The 24,321-nt window shown below is 44.6% G+C and overlaps 2 pseudogenes; one reads left to right on the plus strand and one right to left on the minus strand.

Annotated features, from left to right (window-relative positions):
* The window catches only part of LOC132658882 (MYND-type zinc finger-containing chromatin reader ZMYND8-like), a 48,253-nt pseudogene extending 33,909 nt beyond the window's left edge, over window positions 1–14,344 (plus strand).
* Window positions 14,345–17,608: 3,264 nt separating this feature from the next.
* Window positions 17,609–20,938, minus strand: LOC132658958 (testis-specific Y-encoded protein 3-like; annotated as a pseudogene).
* Window positions 20,939–24,321: the final 3,383 nt, after the last annotated feature.

A 24,321-nucleotide genomic window follows, 5' to 3' on the forward strand; every position in this document is an offset into this window, starting at 1 on the left:
GTTAGAGGATCCAGGAGAAATGCCCAATATTTGATTGGAATGGGAGAGGTGCTTACCTGGCAAGAGAGCAAAGCAAGCATGGCAAGAAACACCTTTTCAGGAGAGACTGAAGACCCCTGTAGGGAAACTATCCCCTGTGCCTGGTGACAGAGCACCTTAATCTGTCCCCAGGTGGATATGGAGGCTAGTTGCGTTGACTGAGCTGGGCGTCCTGGCAGTCTCCTGTGAGGCAAAGAATTAGGGGGAGCAATATCCCATATATGAAGTTGTGACATCTGTCTGGTGGGTGGCTCCGTTCCTTGCTCATCCGGGATTTCTGATGTCTGCTGTCCTGGGGTCAGCAGTGTGTCCTGTGCCAGTGTAGGGAGCAGGAGTAGAGGAGGCTTCTTCCTTTTTAGAGATCGCAGTGGCGGGGGAATCTGGTATTCAGGGAGCTGAGACATGGCAAATCAGTCTGTCTGGAACCCAAATCGGAGACCCTGCATCCTGTGGAAAACACAAGCATACCCTCAACTGCTGGTTAATAAAGGGTTGGGACCTTTCCATTGTCCGGAGAGGAGGTCCCTCCATTTTACTAATGGTTTTGCATTCGATTGCTCCAGGCACCAATGGCAATGCATTGCAGTGTTTCCGGATGAGTCAGCATTTAAGTTATTTATTATGAAAAGAGCATGTTGCAAAATCTGATGGGGGGAACTGTATTTAAATTCCCCTTCTTTTAGTTTTTGAATATGGATCTTTAGTGTTTGATGTGCTCTTTCCACAATGGCTTGTCCCTGCGGATTATAAGGGATGCTGGTGTTATGTTTAATTTGAAACTTTGTATAAAATTGCTGAAAAGATTTAGAAGTGTAAGCAGGGGCATTATCAGTTTTTAAAGCTTTTGGCAGGCCCAGATATGAAAAACATGTAAAAAGATGTTGTATTACATCTTTAACTGCTTCCCCTGTATGAGCAGTTGCAATAATAACATGAGAAAAGGTATCCACAGTTACATGAACAAAAGACAATTTTCCAAATGAAGAGACATGAGTTACACCCATTTGCCAGAGTGCGCTAGGTTTGAGACCATGAGGGTTAACTCCCAGAGGCAAAGTATTCATGGTAGTAGGACAATGTGAACAAGAACAAACAATCTCTTGGGCAGATTCTCGAGGAATTTGAAACTGGTATCGTAAGGCAGTGGCATTCTGATGATGAAGTAAGTGAGAAGCTCGGGCTTCTTGGAAAACAGAAGCCACTGAAATCCTGGTTAGCGAATCTGCCAATTCATTGAAAGCGTTTAAAGGGCCAGGCTGACCGGGATGAGCCCGAATGTGGCCGATAAAAAATGGTCGATTTCTTTCCCAAATTTGCTGCTGTAATCTAGTTAACAAAAGAAAGATAGCAGTTTTGTTTTTGGCTGGAACTGCAGTCTCAATGTGTGGAAACAGCCTGACCACATACTGAGAGTCAGAGTAAAGGTTAAATTCCTCCTCTGCAAACATAAAAAGGCCTCTATAAGAGCTGTGATTTCAGCTCTTTGAGCTGAAGTTTCTTGTGTTTCCAAAGCTTTCTGATGATTTCTTGTAACTATGGAGGCTTTACTGTTTGGTGACCCATCAGTGAAGGCTATTTGAGCGTCTGGAATAGGGAACTGTTTACATCTAACAGGAAAAATAACTGGATGTTTGGACATAAAGTTTAGCAAAACATGCGAGGGTAAATGATGCAAAATTTGACCACAATAATTCCCTATAGCAATCTGCCAGTCTTTGGCCAAACATTGGAAGAGCATCAAGCTGCTCCTTATTATATGGAATTACAATCTCTGATGGCTCTTTACCAAACAATTCAATGCTCCACTTCCTTCCTTTAGTATTAATGTGGCAATTAGACCGGGATAAGAAGCCACAACTTTTTTAGCTTGGGCGGGAAGATGGACCCATTCTAGAGGGCCGCTTTGCCACAGAACTCCCGTAGGTGCCGTTGGAGTAGCTAGACAGAGGAACTGCCAAGTCACCGTCAAATCAATCCTTTTTACATAACTATTCGATAAGGCTGCTTCTACTTTGCCTAGGGCCTCTCCAGCCTCAGCAGTTAATTGTCTTTTAGAGGTTGGATCGGGATCCCCGCGTAAAATGTTAAAAAGAGGTTTCAATTTGGCAGTGGTTAATTTTAAATATGGTCTAATCCAATTTATATCACCTAAGAGTTTTTGATAATCATTTAAAGTAATAAGGTGGTCTTTTCTCAATTGTAGCGGGGCATGAGTCACTATTTCTGAATTTATGACTCTTCCTAAGTAAGTTATGGGCGGACTGATTTGAATTTTTTCTGGGGCAATCTTTAGACCTTTATCTGTCAATGCCTGGATCAAATCTTGGAGGACAGTTTGCAAATGAGCTCTATCAGGATGAGCTATTAAAATATCATCCATATAGTGAATCATATATACCTGTTCATATTGAATCCTAGTTTCTTCTAGAGTGGCATTAACAAATTTCTGGCATAGGGTGGGGCTATTTTTCATTCCCTGAGGCAAAACCTTCCACTGAAACCATAAGTAAGGCTGTTTAAGATTTTCTGATGGCAGACTAAAGGCAAATAGCTTTTTATCCTCAGGGTTTAAGGGAATAGTGAAAAAGCAATCTTGTAAATCAATCACAATTATATTATCCCTCTGGAATGGCTACTGGGGAAGGGAGCCCAGGTTGTAAGGCTCCCATGTTCTCCATGATGGCATTAATTGCTCTTATATCCTGTAAAAGCAGCCATTTGCCAAATTTTTTCTTAATAACAGAAATAGGAGTGTTCCAGGGGCTATTGGAGGGCTCAATATGTCCCAATTCTAGTTGTTCGAAGATTAACGCTTTAGCTGCCAGTAATTTTTCTTTAGGCAGAGGCCATTGTTCCACCCACACCGGATCTTGAGATTTCCATGTAATGGGGTCAGCAGCAAAAACAATGGCCTCCATTATAAATTTGGATAGCCCAATCCAGTACGTAACTGTCGAGGAGTTGGGCAAATTGGCTCAATTATTCCTGTCTGTTGTTTACCTAATCCTTTCAATGGATCATAGCCTATTTGCAGCACTTTCGAGGACACTTTATCATCAGGGCTGAAAAGTAACACTCCCATTTGAGACAGCATGTCCCTCCCTAACAGGGTAAAGGGGAGTGAAGGAATGACATAAGGTTGGAAAGGTCCACAGGTATCCTGAAATTGCCAATCTAAAATGTTTGCACTTTTAGCTACTCTGGGGGCTCTTCCTATCCCCACCAAGTCATTTTCAGTAGTATGTGTGGGTCAAGAGCTGGGCCAGTCTTCTCCTGAAGTGCAAGAAACATCTGCTCCTGTGTCTAATAATCCCACAATAGACTTGCCATTAATCAGAATAGTTTTCATAGGACGTTTCTGAGTAATTTCTGTTATCCAAAAAACCATATCACTAGACCCAAATCCTTTCTCCTGCCTTTCACTCTGAGTAGCTGTGTGCCCTATGGCAGCGCGGTAAGGCGAAAGTAAAAGCTGTGCTATTCTTTGTCCCTGATGGATTTGGAAAGTTTTAGTTGGGGGTGAAATCATTATCTGAATTTCTCCTGTATAATCTGAGTCAATTACTCCAGGGATAATTGTGAGACCTTGCATAGCTAAGGAACTTCTGCCTAATATAATTCCCATCAAGCCTGCCGGTAATGGGCCTTTAACTCCTGTCGGGACTTTTATAGTGGGGCTATCTGGTGTTAATATTGTTGAGGTGATGGAACTGAGGTCTAGTCCTGCGCTGCCTGGGGTTGCTCTGATGAGTTCTGTGACGGGACGAAGGGAATGAATGGGTTCAGTGAGGCTGCCCCAGTTGTTGTTGGGGCCTGGGGCTGGCCCCTCAATCCGTTTCCCGACTGCTGATGAAGGCCCCAAAAGGCTCCTTTTCTATGGAACTGTGACCTGCATTCTTTCGCCCAATGATATCCTTTTGGACAATGAGGACAAGGGGATTTGGGGACGGGAAAATTTTGTGGAGTGGAAACAGCCAGTGGGGCAGAATTTGGCTGATAAGAGCTGGCTGTTTTTTGAGGACAGATACGGAAGACATGTCCCTCTTGGCCACAGGAAAAACAGGTTTTAGGGAAGGTATCTCTACATTGGTTACTGAAATTGCTCTGTGCTGGGTTATTTTTATTTGTAAAGAGGGATTGTACTGTCTGCTGATAAGAATTTCCTTTCATTGCTGTGGCTATGGCAACGCCCTGCATCACTGAGGGTCCTATGTCTGCACATTGCCTGATATAATCTTGTAGAGTTCCAGTTTTCTTTACAGGACGTAAAATAGCCTGGCAGGTAGAGTTAGCGTTTTCAAATGCCAGTTGTTTTGTCACTATATTAGCTACCTCAGAATTAGAAATTACTCTGTTTACCGCCTCTGTGAGCCATGAGAGAAAATCCTCATATGGCTCTTCAGGTTTTTGTTTGATATTAGAGAAGGAGGAGATTGATTCTTTTCCTTCAGGCAATGATCGCCAAGCCCCGGTAGCGCAGGCGGCTACCTGTTGCAGGGTCATTTTATCTAGTTTCATTTGTTCTGGAAGTAAGGCATATTCATTATTCCCTATCAACATATTTTTTACAATATGTTTTGGACCATATATTAGGTTGCTATCAGCCTGTTTTGGGGCCAGGTCCTCATATTCAGTTCTCCAAAGTATGAATTGTCCTCCAGATAAGCAAGCTTTAGCAACTGCCTTCCAATTTTAGGGTATCATCCAGCTGGCTGCTAAAATTTCTAATAACTGTAAATTGTGTGGGGCTGTAGGCCCATACGAAGCACAAGCATGTTTTAATTCTTTTATCATTTTCATTTGAATGGGTTCCCATTGGATGGCTCCTGCCCTTTCCCCTTGCTTGCTATCAAATATTACAGGAAAGCAAGCTTCCAGGTGAGGATCAAAATCATCATTAGGGCTAAAAAGGACCCTTCTCCTGGGAACTTCTAGTGGGGGGCCCTTCACCCCTATAGGGAGGTGGGGGGCAGAAGAGGGCCAGAATATGCCATATCTTTGTCTTCATATTTTGAAGATCTTTTAACTGTCTGATGTTTAGATCTTATAGATTTATTAATTGAAGTTGTCTCCCTTAAGCTCCAAGGGGCATATGGCCTGATAGGAGACATTTCTCTTGAGCTCCTGAGAGCAGAAGGCCTAACTGGGGAAGTTTCTCTTGAATTTCTAGGAGTGGTTAGTCTGATAGGGGATGTTTCCCTTAAACTCCTCGGAGCATCCTTAATTAGAATGGTATTGAGTTACTTTTTCTTCAAAATCTTCCTCATCTAAAAACTGATCTTTTTTTCCTCATCTCTATCTTTGGCCTTTTCCTGAGCAGTCATTGCAGCTAGCATTTTGTTCAACTGCCAATGGCTAGGTATAGCCTTCTTTTCCTCACCCTCCTCTTTGATAGATTCCTTTTGGTCTGCACTTTCCTCTTTAAGATGTACTTTTTCAGATTCAGAGGCAGGGTCTAGAGTGTCCCTAATTGTGTTCCATAAGGAAAAGGCGTCTGTAGGCACATTTTCTGAGCCATGTTCAGCATGGTAAGTTTTTGTTTCCCTATGCTCTCCCAAGTATCTAACAGTGCCCTCTTCTGGAAACCAAGGACACTGTTCTTGTAGAAATGGAAAAAAAAAAAAAAAAAAAGAATGAATATTGGATTTCTTAACTTTAATTCCTCATTTAGTTAGCAACTGCAAGATTACTCCTATAAAAAGCTGTCTTTCTTTTGATTCACTGTTACCCATGTCAGAAAATTGTCTAATAGGAAAGTCTGCCTCGTCAAGGGTTTTACCTTTGGCAAGGTGGGTTTTCTTTTCAACCCAAAGAAAGCAGGTTTCTTTCAACCTCTGCAAAACCAGGTTTCTCTTAAACCCTTCAACACTTCCCACTCCTACTCACCCTGTCTATACTACAGGGGGGTCTGCAGCACCCTGAGTGGGGTCCTAGCCATCCTGAAAACTCAACACCGGGGGAGTAATCGAAAGTACTCCAGGGGGAGTGATTAAATCACTCTAGGTGGAGCAACAGAGAGTGCTCCGGAGGGAGCATTTGCTCCAAAGAAGCTACCTTCGAATAGCCTGTTCTGGGTGCCACTTGCCGGGGTCCAGCCCCAGTGGATCCAGGGAAATTCGAAGGGTGAACGGTGTAGGCGAGGAAAGCTTATTTATTTAATTATAAATATAAAAGAAATTAAGAAGAAATAGTATAGTAGGAAAATTTAGTGGAGAAAAGAGGCTGAATAACTTGGTTTACAGGGGAAGCCAATAAAACTCTAGGACAAGAAGTTTGCAAGTATCCTTCAGAAATTAAAATATTTTAGTGTTTAAATGAAAACTGCCCAAGGGTGTGTCAAGCCTGGAATATTTTCAGATTGCATATTTCTGTTTTTGTTGTTGTTGTTTGTTTGTTTGTTTTAATTGGAAAAGAGCTCCAGAGGGACTCTATCAGAGTAGTAAACATGCCAGAAAGCCAGCTATTTGCTTTTGCAAGATGAGAGAGGAAAAGGACCTTTTCATGGTTGCCCTTTGCCTACGGAGCTATCGAGCTAGCATAATGAAAAAGATAGAATATTTTTTAAGCACATGGACAAAATGAGAGGCACTTAAGTTGCTTTTGCAGGTTAGAAGCCTTGCCTGTGGGATCTCTGCCTTTTAGAAGGGCCAAGCTCAAAGCCACTTCTGCCCCTGCAAGGGGAAGGGGCAGTGGCTGTGACTGATATCCGAAAGCTTGTCCTAGGCAAGGATGGGGGCTCCTCACTCTAGGTAGAGATCTACTCCCCGCCCCACCCTGTGTTCCTGCCCAGGACGTTGGCTGAATTCTTCCCCAGAGGAGCAAGAGGGCCTGTCAGTTGTGTAACAACCAAGACACCCCCACCCCCAGGCAGAAAAATCAGCCTGTCAGCACACTTTTCCTTTCACACTCCTTGGTTGTCACGGACCCACAGTTAACTGAAACTTTCCCCTAGAATAATCAAGAACTCTTGTCTTTTCTGGGTGATAGAAATCTAAAAATAACAGGCATGGAGTCATGCAGCAGAAGCATGCTGGGCCCTAAAAGAGGTGTTAAGGGCTTCCTTGGTGGCTCAGATAGTAAAGGATGCGTGTGCAGTCCTGGAGGCCCAGGTTTCTTTCCTGGGTCAGGAAGATCCCCTGGGGAAGAAAATGGCAACCCACTCCAGCATTCTTGCCTAGGCAATCCCATGGACAGAGGGGCCTGGCAGGCTACAGTCCATGAGGTTGGAAAAGAGTTGGACACGACTTAGTGACTTCACTTTCAGTCCTTCTTAAAAATGTGTGACAATGTGTCCAGGCACATCGTCTGAGATCAAGGATGCTGACTTGCACCAGTGTTTCTTGTGTGAACATGAGAGCATCTTCTCTGGGCCTACATGTTCATCTCTCCAGTTCCTGGGGCCCCTGCAGTCAGAGCTGGCCCCCTTCCCCTCACAGATGAATATTCTTGTGGTCACACCTTCTTCACTGCTCAATGCTTCTGGCTCTAACCTGCATTCTGGCCAGCCTTTCTCACTGTCTGTCCTTGTTCAGTGAAAATCTGCCTATTCTTGGGCATTCTTGGCTAAAACTGTTCTCCTCCAAATTTTCCCTGTTGCCTGTTGAAATCCTGCCCTCCACACTCATAGCCCAGTTCATCACAGTAGATACACTCTGAAAGGCAGTGTTTTTCAAACTCTAGTCACTTGTATTTATTATTTTTGGCATTCCCAAGACCTGATCATACAATTACTGCCTTAATATATTTTTTATCTGAAGCAGCAGCTCTTTTGAAAAAAAAAAAAAAAAAGAATGATTTCAATTTTGGACATAAACTTGACTACCAGACGGTAGGTTAATACAGTATTTTTGCTCGGAATAAAAGATGCAATGTGGATAACTGCAGTCAAAACAAAAGCAACTCTTCTGAATTCTCCATAAATACCATTTTGCTGGGGATTGTTCTGTTCTTGGTGTGAGTTGCCTTGAGTGTTAGGTGTCAAGGTGCCAGGACCATGCTGAGACTATTCTGGAAGGAATTAGAAGAGATGAAAACAATACCCTTCTTTCTCAGTGATTAATTGTTATTCAGTGCTTTGGGCATTGGGAGGCTGTCAATTTCCTTGGGGTACATGCTCTGTAGGTTTCCTGGCCAAGGAAAGCATTCCTGTTAATGTCCAGATGGACTTTGGTTAGTCCTTCTCAGTGCTTACTGAACTCTAACTTTGTAAAACAACATACTTGCAATGATTCTGTTCATCCACTGGGTCATCAGCTAGCAGGTGGGCAACTCCAGGCCAGGGGCTGGGTCAGTTGGCCTCAGAACCTCAGAGGTTTTGGCAAGTATCTCAAATGTGAACAAGCACCTGACCCGAGGAAGCTGATGTCTTAAGGTAGAACATGCTGCAGAAGTGGCCTAAGGATATAAAGTGAGAATGTTCTCATTCATGTGGAAGTCTTTGGCATGGCAGCCTGGGATGGTCACATAGAACTCAGTGGCATGGTGACCCTGCAGGTCAGTCTGAGTCCTGTCTACTTTCTGTTTTGTTTTTTCATGTACTGGCTTCAGTCGTAGTAAAGCTCCACCAGCCACAACAGCGGGCAGCCAGTTGCCCCCTGAAATGCTGGTCCTCATCCGCTCATCCTCCCAAACTCCCATGGCTAGGGTCACGGCCACTGCCATCACCACCTGCACGGTCACGGCCCAGCCGCCGGTGCTGCCACCAGCACCATGGGAAGCCCGGTGCAAAGGCTGAGGCCGCTTTTACCGAAAGAGACTGCCCTGGCCATGCAGCAGGTTGTGTGGAACTCATCAAGTAGGTTTCAAACGCCCTCCTAAAAGTGGCGCATGCAGAAGATACAGTGCCAGCAGCAGCAGCAGCCTCAGTCTTCACACGGGACAAGATATCCGAAGAGACAGGCTGTGAAAGGTACCGAGCCTCCCCGCTCTGTTCTCCATGGTACCCTCTCCTTTTTTGCCACATGGACAGGAGGAAAATAGTCCTTGTTTTTTTTGCTTAGTTCCCCTTGTTTGCGTGGCCACTGTATCCTGGAGGCCTGACGCATTCCATTCGGCATTATTTTTAAAAATTATTTGGCAGCTTGCTTTTTTTCTTTTTCATTTGATAAACAGTATATACACATCTTCTTAAAACGGGGTGAAATGGATGCCTAGACACATAAAAATCTGTTGTCTTTAATTGACTCTCTGTTTCTTTCTGCACCCTTTCTCAGAGGTATTGTTAACCATAAGATCTTTTTCTAATTCATGTATGCATATATATTTATCTATGTGTGCGTATATACATATATATATACATAAATGACTTCATAAAGTTATTACTTTTTTTCTCTTTGAAAACATAAAAATTGTACTATCCTTGCCTTTTTCTCCCCCGCCTATCAGCATGTTTTGGAGGTCAATCCATTTGAGTGCATATAACTCTCTTTTTCTTTTGGACTGGTGTGTAATATTCCACAGTTTATTTAATAAAACATTTGCCTATTGATAGACATTTCAGTTGCTTCCAGTTTTTATCTGTTGTAAGACAATGTACAATAAATACCTTTGTGTAAGTTGCTTTGTGCATGTTAACGAAACCCTGGGCATTATTTTTGAATGAGTAGAGTGTGTGAAGTGTATGATAAAGGATACCTTAATACCAAGGGATTAGCACCCACCATCCAATGCAAGAAGAGCCAGTGTCAAGAACCATTGCCAAAGTGCAGAATGACAGCTCCCGGCTGGAGTCTCTTTGTGGGTGGACGAAAGCGGAACAAAGTGCTGATCTGATGGGGACTAGTTTGTCTGGCTCTCATGAGGACTGATACTGGTCTTGTTTCATGAGGAAACCTGCATTGAGATCCTTCATTATTGGGCTCTTGGATTGAAACTCTCACATACTGAGTGCACCATCAGGAGGAGAACTGGTAAGAGTTGCAGCACGTTGTGAAATGAAGGAATAGCCAGATATGGAACTGGCCCCCAGTGAAACTCTTCAAAGATTGGGGTGGAGGAAGACCATAAGATTGGACACCGAGTGGGGGAGTACAGCCGCATTGATCCTGCTGTCCGAAATTTTGCTAAGGCCGAACTGGGTCTGGGATCTTTCAGATTGGGATGGGCAGTTTCAGGCTCCTGAATTTATAACACTTAAGTATAATGAGCCTTCCAGGGGAACTTGGGAGCTGGCAAGAAGGAGCTCACTGATGGTATGGTTCCTAATTCCCAGATTGTGCTGTTAAACATACACAAAACTGTCCAAAACTAGTTGAGGTAGTTAGGATAGATTTTAATCTACTATTTACTATTGCAGTAGGGCAAAATGAACTGACATCAACCCCAATGTGTAGACAGGGGACTGGGGTTTTAAAGGGAGAATTTGGGAATAGGCAGGGGGAATCATGGGAACTCTATAGAGTCGGAAACTGACACTTTTACACAAAGTGGGAAGGGGGTATTGGTCCATGTGAAATATCTGGGTTTGGTAACTCTGGTACCTCTTAAAGGTAGGCTTCTGCCCTCCCATAGAGACTGGGCAAAGGGCCCTATCCTTAAGTGTTGATTGGAGCAAATAGTCAATTCTATTGGCAGCCTTGAGTTTTCTTAGATGGAAACTTTAAAGGGGTAGCGGGGTCATCCTAGGATGCAGCCTTGAGCTATCAGAAACCTAAAGACCCAGGTGGAGGACTTACTGAGAAAGGGCTCCGTGGAGCCTTGCTCGAGTTTGGCCAATGTGACAATCTTTGTCCCTTGAAAACAGAGAAACTCGAAGAGTGTGGATTGGGCCCTGCTCCCACCACAGCTTCCAGCTGGGACAGTCTTCCCCAGGCGGTGGGTGACCAAGAAACTTTGCTTTTTCTGGTGTCCAGCAGAAAGAGATCACACAGAACCCATCCACCTCCACCATCACCCTGGTGACCAGCACCTATTCGTCACCCCTGGTCACCAGCTGAGGATCCGTGAGCACCCTTGCATCTTCTGTCAGCCCGCCCATCACTACTGCTTCAGCTGATGTCACTGCAGACACCGCCAAGTACACTAGCAATGTGAATGCTAGTGGTTGGATGGGGGGGGGCGCCAACCTTGGATCTTTCCAGGAATTAAAGGGGACCGGGAAGTGGTGGAATCCCTCTCCAACTTGCCTGTTCTCTTAGCATGGTCCTTGTTAGGGATGTGGTGGGCAGGCTTACCTGCTCTAGGTTCACTTGTAGGCACACTCTCCATTTAGGTTCTGTCTTCGGTCTTTTAAAATTTATTTTATTGAAGTATAGGTGATGTACCATGTTGTATTAACTTCAACTATATAAGAAAATGATTCAGTTATATACACACATACTTTTTCATATTCCATTCCATTATGGTTTATCACAGGATATTGATTGTAGTTCCCTGTGCTATACAGAAGGACCTTGTTGTTTGTTTTATACATCATAGTTTGCATCTGCTACTCCCAGATTCCCAAAGTGTCCCATCCACCACCCCAGCCCTCCTCTCTACTTCTCTCTTATTTGCCAAGTGCTTTTATGCTCACTGTTTAATCTGGGCAAGTGAAGCTTGCAGATCTCCTTGCTGTCGGATGAGAGTGCTCTGCAGTGAGTTGCAGATTTAAGTCTGTGGAACCCCAGGAGTGAAAATCACCACCAGAATTGCAGGTCTCTGGGAAATCCCTTCTGCTCCCCACTGGGGCCTAGAACAGCAATTGCTACATAGTTGTAGAATGAAAGCAGGTTTTTGAATGAAAATCTAATGTCTTTTGAATTAAAGTCTAATGTCTCATTGGGCTTCTTTCCAGTAACATTCTTGTTTAATGTGCACAATTTTTAAAGTCTTTATTGAATTTGTTGCAATATTGCTTTATTTTCCTTCTTTGAAAACGTTTTTGTTTTTTGACTACAAGGCTTGTGTATGGCAAAACCAATACAGTATTGTAAAGTAAAATAAAGTAAAAATAAAAATAAAATAATAAAATAAAATAAAGGCTTGTGGAATCTTATCTCCCTGACTAGGGAATCAAAGCTGTGTCCCCCATATTGGAAGGCAAGGTCTCAACCACTGGAATATCAGGGATGTCCTCACACCTGTGTTATAAATGAGCACACTGAGATCTGGCCAGGTTAAACAGCTTTTCCAAGGTCACGTAATCCGTGAATGTCTAATTTGCATTTGAATGGTAGCAGCCAGGATATAGAATACCCTCTTGACCTGGCTTTGAGCTGACTTGTGAATTCACACCAGGCCTGCTGACCACAGCTCTTGGGTGTCCACAAACTGATTGTTCTTACATGTGGCTTTTTAGAGCAACCCCGCTGAAGAGTCAGTGTGGCTGAAGAGATAAGATCCAAGTCTTAGGGTTATGTCTCTTATTTAGTATTTCTGTCCCCCCCATTTTGAATAAAAGAATTTTTATCAAGTCTCTGAATTTCAGAACAGGGAGGGTTCAACTATTAAGTGTGGTCGCATCCTCAAGGATTTTGACTTACCTATTCATCACCTTGAACTACCATTGACTTCATATTTTAATTTATAGTGACTTCATACCTCAAGCATGAAAATCACTTTATATATGAAATAGAAAATTCTGTATTTATTGTAGGAAAATTGATGCCAATTCTTTCCATTGTTAAATATACAGTATTCTGTACTTGATGAAGGAAAGTCAGCACACAGATTTTCAAATGAGAAATCTGAAAAATTCCATATTTCATGTTACCTTGTTTATCCCCGATTCAATGTGAAATACAAGAATTTCCTATTTCATAGGATAAAGCTCTGTGCCTAGATTTTCAAATGCCAAAGTAGAGAAATCCAAATTTCATGTAGGAAAATCAGTGCCCAGATTTTCATTCATTAAATACAGACAACTGCATATTTCATGTAGGAAAATCACGACCCAGATTTTCCTAAATGAAATATAAAAAGTTCATTATCTCATGGATTAAGTCTCTGCCAAGATTTTCTTATGTGAGATATAAGGAAATCCATACTCAACAGAGGAAAATCACTGCCTTAAATTCCATACATAAAATTAGCAAAATGCCATATTTTGTGTACTAAAATCAGTGGCCTGATGTTCATAAGTGAAATACACAAAATTCCAGATTTCATGCGGAAAAGTCAGCACCCAGTTTTTCATATGTGAAATACATAGAATTCCAAACTTCATATAGGAAAGTAACATGTGCATACATTTTTATATAAATATAAAGAACTTCATTTTAGTTTTAGAAGGATTGTGGTGAGATTTTCACAGGTGAAATATACAGAATTCCATATTTCATTCAAGAAAACTTAATGCGTGTATTCTTACGTGAAATAGAGTTCTGTGCTTCAAAAGAACACATTTGGGCACATGTCAAAATGTGACACAAATTCTCTGTGTAGAGAGAGATTTACAGATGAAACATCTCTAAATACAGAGATGCTAAGAGTGTCCCACTAAGAGCCATGGCTCACCAGTGCCAGAGGAATTGAAGTCTGCCCATTTATTGTGCAGAGGCCCTTTCAAAGTAGTTCTGTTCTCATCCAGCCTCCAGGTGAGAACACACCCCAGCCTACCCCATCAGCCCAGGCCTGTAGAACTGGGAGGGGTGAGAGGATCAACCTAAGACACCCTTTTAAGGAGTGATGTTTCAAACTGGCAAACTCTGAATGTAGCAGTTGCTTATGCTACGGAGTCATCAGTCTCCGAAACCTTACAGAAAAGGGCAAGCTGTGTTCATATTGCTGGTCATGTGGCGGAAAAAAATGCTCCTTCACTTGAGGACAGAAAACCCTTTGTAGCCAGGTGTCTTGGGGCGTGTGTAGCCCCTCTTCTGTGCCTGGGAATCTGGCCCACTCTGCCTCTGCTCCTTCGCATCCTCTGTGATTGCCCCCAGGTGCCTTTGGCCTGCCTCTCCTTTCTGCCTCTCCTTTCTGATACATGTTTACACTTACATGCCTGTTTACATGTACAGCTTGCTCTGTGAGTGAGATCTCTGGGCTTTTCTCCAGGGCGTCAGTGTTTCTGCTGCCCCAAGATCTTTGTACCTTACACAAGCTCTTTCATGTTTTCAGTGTCCATTCTTCCATCCCCCAGCCAGCCCAATTCAGAGTTCACACACTCATTTTGGCAAGTGCACGTGTGTGCTTGTCACACACACACAAAGAATTCTGAAAAGAAACTTGCAGACAGGCGGAACTATTGGTTTACTTATACAGTATAATGGACTTTGGTGAGCACCTCTCTTTTTGGCCCCGGTTAATTTTTCACTCGCTAGTTGATCATGTCAGTGTCCTCTTCTACTTCTATGACATATTCTGGAAGGTGAATGGGATCTGCTCATGAGGGGGACTGACATGCAAGGAGGTGGCAGGGTTGGAAGTCCTCACTGTGGACAGCTGAGTGACCTGTGCCTGTGTTCTCTACTCCTGTTGCCTTGGACTGGTGTGATTCAGGTTGGTGTGATTCCATTCCCTGTGCTTTCCTTCCAGAAATGACACAGAAATAGCATGAGACTTTGAACTTGAAATTGACCATGTATGCCTTTTCCCTGGGACAAGAATTCCTTAACAACTTTCTCTTTACAGAAAGGCAAGCCCCAATTCCTCTCACGTGGGTGATGATTTACTGACAATCATGAAGAAACTCTGTATGGGTAATGTCAGTTTAATGATCAAGGCAAGAATACATGGGTAGGGGTAAAAGTCAATGTATTTCAGTCCTGCAGTAGTGTTTTTAGAACACTTAACAAGTCAACCCCAAATCTTTCCTGACAGATAAAAAATTTCCTGACAGATGCATTCCTGCAACATCTTTGCCCTCTGTGATCCTAATTAATATTCTCACTTCAATGAGTGATATTCTTGCCCATCAGGCATTACGGTAAGTGTATGGGTATTCTTGTTCCCACATGTGGGTCACTGTTAACTGTTCCTGTGATAAAGCATTTCTTGACGTGCGCAAATATCATGGAAGCCTTTAAAAAAGTCACAATTCAAGATGTTGGAAGCATTTGATCCAGGAATGAAAGAATAGGTCAAATTCACATGCAGTCTAACAAAGATACACAAACTTAAAAAAAGGAGTAAATACGAGCAATACAACGCATGTATTTTGAGTAGGGACGTGCAAGACAGATATGGCAGCAGAGCTGTGCATAATGGCACAAGCATAGGTGCAACATGAAAGAAGACAGGAGGCACAGGCAGACTCACAGGAAGAAATATCAACTCACAATCATGGGCAAACACAATGGACACACCCAGTCTTCATTCTAAACATAGGAAGACATGAACACATCCAGGGCACAGGAAGCAAATGCAGCTCAGGATGATTGAGCCAGAATGCTCATGAATTCATCACTAATCTGCCCAGTCTCACATGCATTGATATTTGGTGGAAGAAAACCTTACACAACACATCCGAGTGTGCAGTCAAATCTAACACCACCTAGACTTTAGGGCCCAAGTGAAAGCCCTAGAGTCTGGGGCACAAATCATGGCAAGTTTCCAGAGAATGACCATCCAGTCAACCATCCACAGTTCAGATTTACTAACCGATCCATGACTATCTCTGCACTTCACTGCAGGACAGGTTAGAGCTAAAGCCACCCCTGGTCCTGAAGCACTGGTAGGAAATATTAGGTGTTGGGGGACACTGTCCTAAACTTGTCTTTATCTTCTTTGCAATGCTTAAAACTTCTGAATGTGGATAAATGCCATGCAGTCCCTAGAACAACCCAGTCTAAGGTCCCGAAATCCATGCCCCAATATGCTATCTCACACCTGCTGTAGAGTTACTACACCGTCGTTTCTGCTTTGTTTTGAACTAGCACTAAGAAAGACAGCTACCAGCCTGCCAGAGCCCTAAGGATTCTTTGACGTTTACAGATTAAGAAAGAAGACATGTTTCCAGTGTCTCCTAGGCTGCTTGTTCAGAAATCACCCAGAGAAGGCCAAGCCTTGCCTTCTAGAGCTGTAGATGCAACTCTGTAGGAGCAAAGCTGGGGTGTGGATATTCAAATGGAAAAGCTGGCCCTGAGCAGGAGATCTCATTCAGGACATCTTGAAGGGGACATCCATAAACCCGTGAACTTTGACATTAAACATTTACCCTTTGCCATCAAAAGAGATACTGCTTCAGGGAGAAAAGTTGTAGGAAACTTCCATGTGGGACATCACCCTCAGGCATGCCCATGTTGGAGCCATTCTATCTGGGATGAGAGGGCAACTCATGGGGTACAGATGTTGAACTCTCCCTACTCCATTTGTGCCGGTCTGTCCTTTGCCTAATCCAGAGGTGGACACAATTCCGAAAAGCAGTCATCTACTTCAGAAGGACCACCCTAAGTGCTGACCAGTCCCTCAGTGAGCTCCATATGCTCCAGGTGTTCCCGTTGGCCCTTGAACAGAGTAGCAACAAAGCCCTAGATGAAGGACAAGTCTGTTGTGGTTGAAAACATTCTGTGCTGAGCCATTCAGCAAGGAAGAAAAACTGTCACCAGAGGGCTCGTGAGAAAAATGTTATTTCTACACCTTGGCCTGATAGAGGCCCTTGGGCAAAGAACTTAAGCCTTCCTTGAAAAAAGGAATATTTACCACTGAGCCATAGGAGCAGCAGCAGCAGCAGCAGCATGGGACACAGAGCACACGGCTGGGTAGGTTGGCCCTAACATCCTCATTCCCCTCACTTTTGCCCCTGCACACTTTGTACCTAAACTGAGTTCCTGGGAAAAAAAAAAAAAAAGAGTTCACATGACCTCAAACATCTATGATGGGATTAGTTTTCCTTTATCTGACTCCTTGCAATTTATCTTTTCCCCTGGTCACTTTTACCAGAAACTAATATCCTCACTGCCTTCCCACCCCTCACTTTCTCCCTAGGCCACAGGCCCCCTCCATATACCTTATACCTGATCCCCTAAGATGTTACCTGGAACCCTAGCTCTGGGAAGCGGACTCTCAGCAAAGCTGACCGTGCACTCATATAAACGCTCATATACATATGGCCTTCTAGATTCATAGTGAGTTGAATGTTAAGACCATTTCCTTGTTCTGTACTCTTAAAATGTATGACGATATGTGACAGAGAAGATACCTGGGGCACCACCTTCCAACAAAACTGTGTTCCACTGTTTCAATCTCTGGTCCTTGTTCACCAGACCCTCTCCATGAACATCCACATTTCTCTTGTAAAACTTCCAGACACACAGTTAATCGGCCCTTCATCTTCATTCTCCATCCTCCCCAACCCCTTCCCCATAGGAAGAACTGCATCCCTGACACAACCCCAACATATGACTTAACCCCCTCTACAAATCTCCATGGACTGGTAATTCACACGCAGTAAACTGAGAATCCTACATGCAGCTGAAGTGTTTGTCCTGAAATCCTGCCCGAACAATACACAGACACACACAGTAGATGCTTTTTATTTATCCTTCACAATTATTTCAGGTTTATTTGTGTCTCCCGCCCAATCCATTTCAGCACCAGACCACTCTTCATTAATTTCCTGTCCAAGAGAACTATGCTGGCCATTGATCGTCACATGAAGCAGCTTCTTTGGTTTTCTATTTTAGGTAAATGGGGACACTCCATCATAAGTTTCTCAAAATCTGGGGGGAGGGGGTTCCTTTCAAAACAGAGACACAAATATGTAAACCTACCCTCTCTAAAAACACTAAAGACACCTTGAATCTTTCAAGTCAGTTCCCAGGGGAGAGTGTCTGTGAACTTTTACATTTCCTCTAAGCACATAGTGAAAAACACGCTTCCCAGTCTTCACCATAGAACTATTTACAATAGCTAGGACATGGAAGCAACCTATATGTCCATTGGTAGATGAAGGGATAAGTTGGAGTACAGGTACACAAGGGTATGTTACTCAGCTCTAAAAAGGAACACATCTAGGTCAGTTCTAAGGAGAAGGAATGAATGCGGAGCCTATTATACTGAGTGTAGCAAGTGAGAAAGAGAAAAATGAACACTGAAAGTTAACACAAACATAAGGAGTTGAGGACCTTGTAAGCAGTACTGAACATCCAACATGCAGGGCAGCAAATAAGAAACAGACATATAAAGAATGAACGTGGAGCCTATTATACTGAGTGTAGTAAGTCAGAAAGAGAAGAACACTGTACGTTAACACAGATATATGGAGTTGAGGACCTCATAGGTGGTACTGAACATCCAACATGCAGGGCAGCAAATAAGACACAGACACATAAAGAACAGACTTTGGACTCAGTGGGAGATGGTGATGGTGGGTTAATATGAGAAAATAGCCCTAAAACATTTACATTAGCTTATGTAAAATAGATGACCAGTGCGAGTTTGACGCATGAAGTAAGGCAACCAAAGTCATGCTGTGGGACAACCCAGAAAGACAGGTAGGGCAGGTCAGTGGGTGGTGGATTCAGCATTTGGGGGGGACACATGTTGGCCAATGTAGAGCAAAGCCTGTCACGGTATTGTAAAGTAATTATCCTCCAGTTAAAATAAATAAAAGACTCTTTTCCATAATCCTGCACAGTGGTCAGTATTCTCAGAACGAGGGTGGTAGGTGAAAAAGGTGCAAAAGAAAATTAAAACACATAACAAGTGTGATGATCAAAATCGAATCAAATGATGGGTCAGTGAGGGAACCGCCTTACACAAAGGAGACTCACAGACCTTTTTGGAAAGGGGACTTCATGAGGAATAGTAGGTGGGTCCCAATTTAAGAGGAGCCTGAGGGTGGACTTGTTGGCCATGGAATGACAGTTCAGAGATGTGCAGCTGACTTAAAACTGGAGTGACTTTGGCCTGGCCAGGCCACTTCCTCTGCCTCAAGCTTCTCTAGTTAGAACCTGTTCTTCACTACAGTCCTGTACCCTTGCTGTCTCTTGGTGATTCCCTCATGCCCTGGTGTCTCTGTATTCCACGGAGTCTTACTTTCTCCACAAGTGAAATAAATGACCCAAGTTCCTGGACAACACATATGCCAGTGCTCAGACCCTGGGCACCACACCTCTTGTCCTTCCAGTACCTCTCGTGGTGGAGCCTTCCTCTTCACATAGTACTGCAAAGGATTGGGCCACAGATCCTTTATGATGATCTGCCAGGGAAATGAGCAAGGTCAGCACAGGGCTGGCCAGACCATGAGCCCTCCCATGTACCACCAGCAACTCCAACATTTATCACCAGTTCTGGCCCAATGGCTACATGGGACCCCACCTCAGCAATCCGGTCAGACCCTGAGAAGTTGTGGTCAAAGAACCAGTTGAAGAAATTAACGCTGCTGTCATGGTGCCTGCGGCTGTATGCCTTACGTTCAAACCCCTGGTACCACTGAACTGGAGTCGAACAAGATGCTTGGTATCCTGCAGGGAAAGGCATATGGGAGAAAGACCTAAATCACTTTCCAATTCAACCTACATTATTCTGCCCCCACCTCCCAAATCCAGGGAGCTGCTTCTTACCAGTGACGTTAATCAGATACTCCTTAACAATCACTTCATTCTGGAAATACCTATTCCTCCGAAAGGACAATGTCATCTTGCAGTGATGGGTGGGGTGCCTGAATTCCTCCACCTGTCAGGACAAAGTGTGGGGAGCTGGGGGGTGGGGTTGGTGTGCAACCTCTTTACAGAAGAGCTGTCCTTCCACGTTTTAGGGATAAACCATGTCCCCGCCCAGTCACCTCCCCTCCACAATCATCAGTGTCCCCTACCTGACCTTCAAGTTGGTCATGAAGTGAAGCACGTCCTCATCTTGGTTGCTCATCAAAATTGACATTTGGGGGTGGTTCATAAACTGCTTTAAGTCAAGGAGCCTCTAGATGCTAGAGAGAAAAGTGCTGGAAAAACAAAGCTAGCCTAAAGAGTAGAATGGCACTGTTTGACTTCAACTTGCTACTAGTTAACTCGTCACATTTCTGTTGACGAAAACTGTATGAATGCTGAATAAGGTCCAAGGCTGTGCCTATGCATGCACTATCCGGAGGTTCTCTTCCTAAGAGCATAAGCTTCATCGCAGCCCCTTGAAAGTTAGCTTACTTGTGCAAAACAAGCACTCCTAGCTAGAACAGGTATGACCACTTACTCATCACAACCTCACCCCCAAATTCACTCAGCTTTTCGGAGAAGAAATGGATTCCAGACGAGCCTTTTTTCTGAAGAGTCCCTGGTGCTAATGACAATTCTGATTGAGACCTCTGCAATAAAGCCCAAGTATCAGTTTGTGCTAACCAGAATGCTAGGACATCACACCTACTTTCAGGAACAGATATGCAGGACGGTAACCAATACCCATCTTCCAAAAAAGTAAATTTTGTACCAGAACCGCCAGATCTGTAAACTGCTCCTGCAGTAGCCCAGGTTTAAAAAACAAACAAAAAAAATTCACAAGCACCACACCAAGGGATACAACTTCGAGACAGAAGCCAGGGATTCCCTGGATGATGGCACTTCTGTGTTCTATTTGCACCCTCCGCCTCTGGCAGTTCTTATGTTTCAGGCGAGCACGCGCCCTTTGGGCTTTCTTATTCACGTGATCTGATCCAACTCCAGCTGCAGGGCCACCAGTGCCTCCAGTGCAGGCCAGTCACTCGGGGCTCTGGGCCTTGGATGTTCCTGGCCTTGCTCCTCCGAGGACACCTGCTCCTGCTCCTGGTACACCACCACGTCTGCGTCCTCCATGATGTCTAACACCAGTGAATCCTGTCTAACTCCTGCCTGAATCCCGCCACCTCTCCCTCCTCCAGGGCTGCACCTTCTTTCACTGCCTCCACCCAGAAAAGGGCGGCCTCCTCGCCTGGCACACCACCTGGGGCCTGCATCACCTCTGCCACCAGGCTGGTAGGTCCCAGGGCCCCTCCCTCGTGAAGACCCAGGCTCACAACTAAGATCCAGGATCCTGTGGTGTTGCCGCCTTCCTCTGGCCCCACCTCACTCTCCATTCTGTTCTCGCCGTAGCCCCGAGCTGCAAACAAGCTGGACACTAGACCACAGCAGACAGCCCGCACAGTCCGCCCACCAGCCACAGTATACGTGGTACTCCAACGGGTTACTTGCCCACAGCCAACGAACAGGGAAAGGGAGAGATGCAAGCGCAGAACCCTATGCCACCACGCATGTCTAACATGGCGGCGGGAAGGGGTTGAACTCTCCACCCTGACCTCCAGACCTCATCACAGAACCAATCAAATGGAGCCTAAAGGCGTTAGCTCTTTGGACACGCCCCTTGGAATTCTGGGCCTTCTGGCATTAGGTGAAGAGCCACCAAACCCGGTCCAGTGCAAAGGGGGCGTGTCCTCGCAAGTCGTTTGCCTGCCTAACAATGTAGCAGTGCCTGAGGAGCGGCTGGGAGAGCCAGGGCACCTGCCGCTGCAATCATCCTCAAGCTTGAAATTGCCCCTGGGGCAGTGGGCGACTCCGTGTGCTCAGGGATCCACACAGGTCAGACAGGTTTCCTGGGTACCTCAGGTCCAGAGTTGCTCACTTCCGATCCAAACTGCAAGCCACGGGTTGGGGGTGGGGGGAGTAGGAGGGAGGGGGGCAGGGTTGGGGGGTTGGGAGGGGAGTGCACGGTGGAGGGGGTGGGGGAAGGTGGGCAGGTTAGGGGAGGGCTTACGCTGACCTAACCGATGTGCTTGTGCTTTAGAGTCATCCCTAAACTTGTGCCTTAGACTTGAGCAGTGTCAAGAATGCAGCCATCCTCTGAGGAAGAAGCAGAGCACTTTCCTCAGCTAGCTGTCTGAGCCCCACAGTGCTGCCCCTAGCCAACCCCCACTGAAGCCCCTGGCCTACACTCGGTCAGCTCTTGGCACATCCCCCAGGCCTGTGGCTTAGAGCAGGCACCTGGGTAGTTAAGGATGTGCACCTGGGGATGCACTTCCCAGAGGAACAGAGGTATTCCTGTAAGTGTTTCAAGTGGCCCAAAGTGCTCCTCCTGACCATTAGTTACTCCTACCTCCCGGCCCCATAGTTAAGGTGAGCACACTCAGGTTAAGTGCCTGGACAGTTTCCACTGCTCACACTCTTGTCTCCTAGGATGTCTGGTGTTTCACACTGAGCACCTATCTTAGGCCTGACACACACACACAGACACACACACACACAAACAGGTGACACAAGTTCACACTTGTACACGTGTGCAACACACATAGACACAAATGCAAACAGGTGTTTCAGAGACTGAAGAACCAGTGGTTTGCATGAAATGCATAGATTTCTTTATTTCTCACAGGAAAATGTTCATTCTGGTCTTCAGATGTGAAATATAGAGACATCCAGCTTTCATGAAGGAGAATAATGCCTAGATTTTGATACAGGAAATATAGAGAACTCCATATTTCATGGTGGACAGTCCTTGTTTTATACATTAGAAATACAAAGGATTAAGTATTTCACAAGGAAACGGTAGTGCCCAGAATTTCATTTATGAAATAGAGATAATTTCAATTCCATATTGGTTCCCCAGATGTTAATTACACACTTCATGTCAGTAAAATTTCATTGAGATTTTCGTATAGGAAATGTATACAGTTTCAGAATTCAAGAAGGGAAGTGTATGCTCAACTTTTCATATCTAAAATATATAGAATTCCCCATTCATGTAGGAAAACATGTGCACAGATGTACCTCTGGGAAACAGGCAAGATTACACATATGATGAAGAAAATTACACAAGTAGATTTTCAAACGTGAAATACCAATTTCCTATTTCAGATAGAAACATCTGCATCCATTTTCTCACATGTGAAATAGAGAAAATTACATATTTTGTGTAGAAAAATCATCTTCCATGTTTTCATCTGCATGAAGCAGGGCATGCAAAGCAAGGGGTCTGGAACAACCCAGAAGAACAGCGTAGGAAGGGATGTGGGAGCGGCTCCAGGATGGGTGGGACACCTGTGCACTTATGGCTTATTAATGTTGATGCATGACAGAAACCATCACAATATTGTATTGTAATTAACCCCCAGTTAAATTTTAAAAACTACTATGTTTTGAGAAAAGTAAAAGAAGAAAGGGACTCAACTGCTCTATGGTGGCATAAATGGGAAGGAAATCCAAAATTGATGGGATGTATGTATGGATGTGAGAGTTGGACTGTGAAGAAGGCTGAGCACCGACGAATTGATGCTTTCGAACTCTGGTGCTGGAGAAGACTCTTGAGAGTCCCTTGGACTGCAAGGAGATCCAACCAGTCCATTCTAAAGGAGATCAGCCCTGGGATTTCTTTGGAAGGAATGATGCTAAAGCTGAAACTCCAGTACTTTGGCTGTGAAGAGTTGACTCATTGGAAAAGACTCTGATGCTGGGAGGGATTGGGGGGCGGGAGGAGAAGGGGACAACAGAGGATGAGATGGCTGGATGGCATCCCTGACTCGATGGATGTGAGTCTGAGTGAACTCCAGGAGTTGGTGATGAACAGGGAGGCCTGGCGTGCTGCGATTCATGGGGTCACAAAGAATCGGACACGACTGAACGTCTGAACTGAACTGAACTGATGTACACCTAAAATTGATTCAGTGTGACATATGTATGGCAGAAACTAAAGCAACACTGTTATGCAACTGTAGTCCAAATATGACTGTTGGAAATACATTACATGTCAACTATAATTCCAGCAGTGAATAAATAAATGGTAGCCCCGTTTACAGTATATGTCCTTGAGGACATTATACTAGGTTAAAAACTTCAGTTAGAGGCAGACAAAAGCCTTTACATCACATGGCATTGTCAAGTTCATATCCCTGTGTTATAGAAATAGATTAGAATGTGGTCCTCAGGCTAGTGGAAATGGCCCATGATGGCCCAGGATACCAACTTTTACTCACATGTTCAATAAGCTCATCAAGGAAGATAGTGTAATAGAGGCAGGATGGAAAACAGAGCTGCAGGCCTCAGCCCAAGACCATTAGGGAAGTTACAAAACCCAGCACCACCAACAGAAAGCCTCTCAGCAGAATGTACTGAAAGATATATTACAGCCTTCGCACAGGGCCTTCCAGGCCCTTGTGCCTTGGGCTGGGTAATGAACTGTGGAGCTTGGACAAGCTTGAAGACAGGCTGTGTCCTGCAGAGTCCTGGAGCCCTTGCTGGATCCACTCACTGGCCTGGCCCAGGTTTCAAAGCAATGGCCAACATGTCCCATCCCCACCTCCGGGTCTGAATGGTTGTGGCAGTCTCCATGGGTCACAGTGTATAGGACCCAGCTCCCCATTTGGGTAGACTGAGGAGGCTGAGGGTCAGCTGCATGCTGGGTACCTGGTTCCCTCATTGAAGGTGGCTGGGCAGTGTGTGGGGGCCTTGGTAAGGGAAGGGCACAGAGAAC

Source organism: Ovis aries, chromosome Y, assembly GCF_016772045.2.
Source record: "Ovis aries strain OAR_USU_Benz2616 breed Rambouillet chromosome Y, ARS-UI_Ramb_v3.0, whole genome shotgun sequence".
Taxonomy (NCBI): domain Eukaryota; kingdom Metazoa; phylum Chordata; class Mammalia; order Artiodactyla; family Bovidae; genus Ovis; species Ovis aries.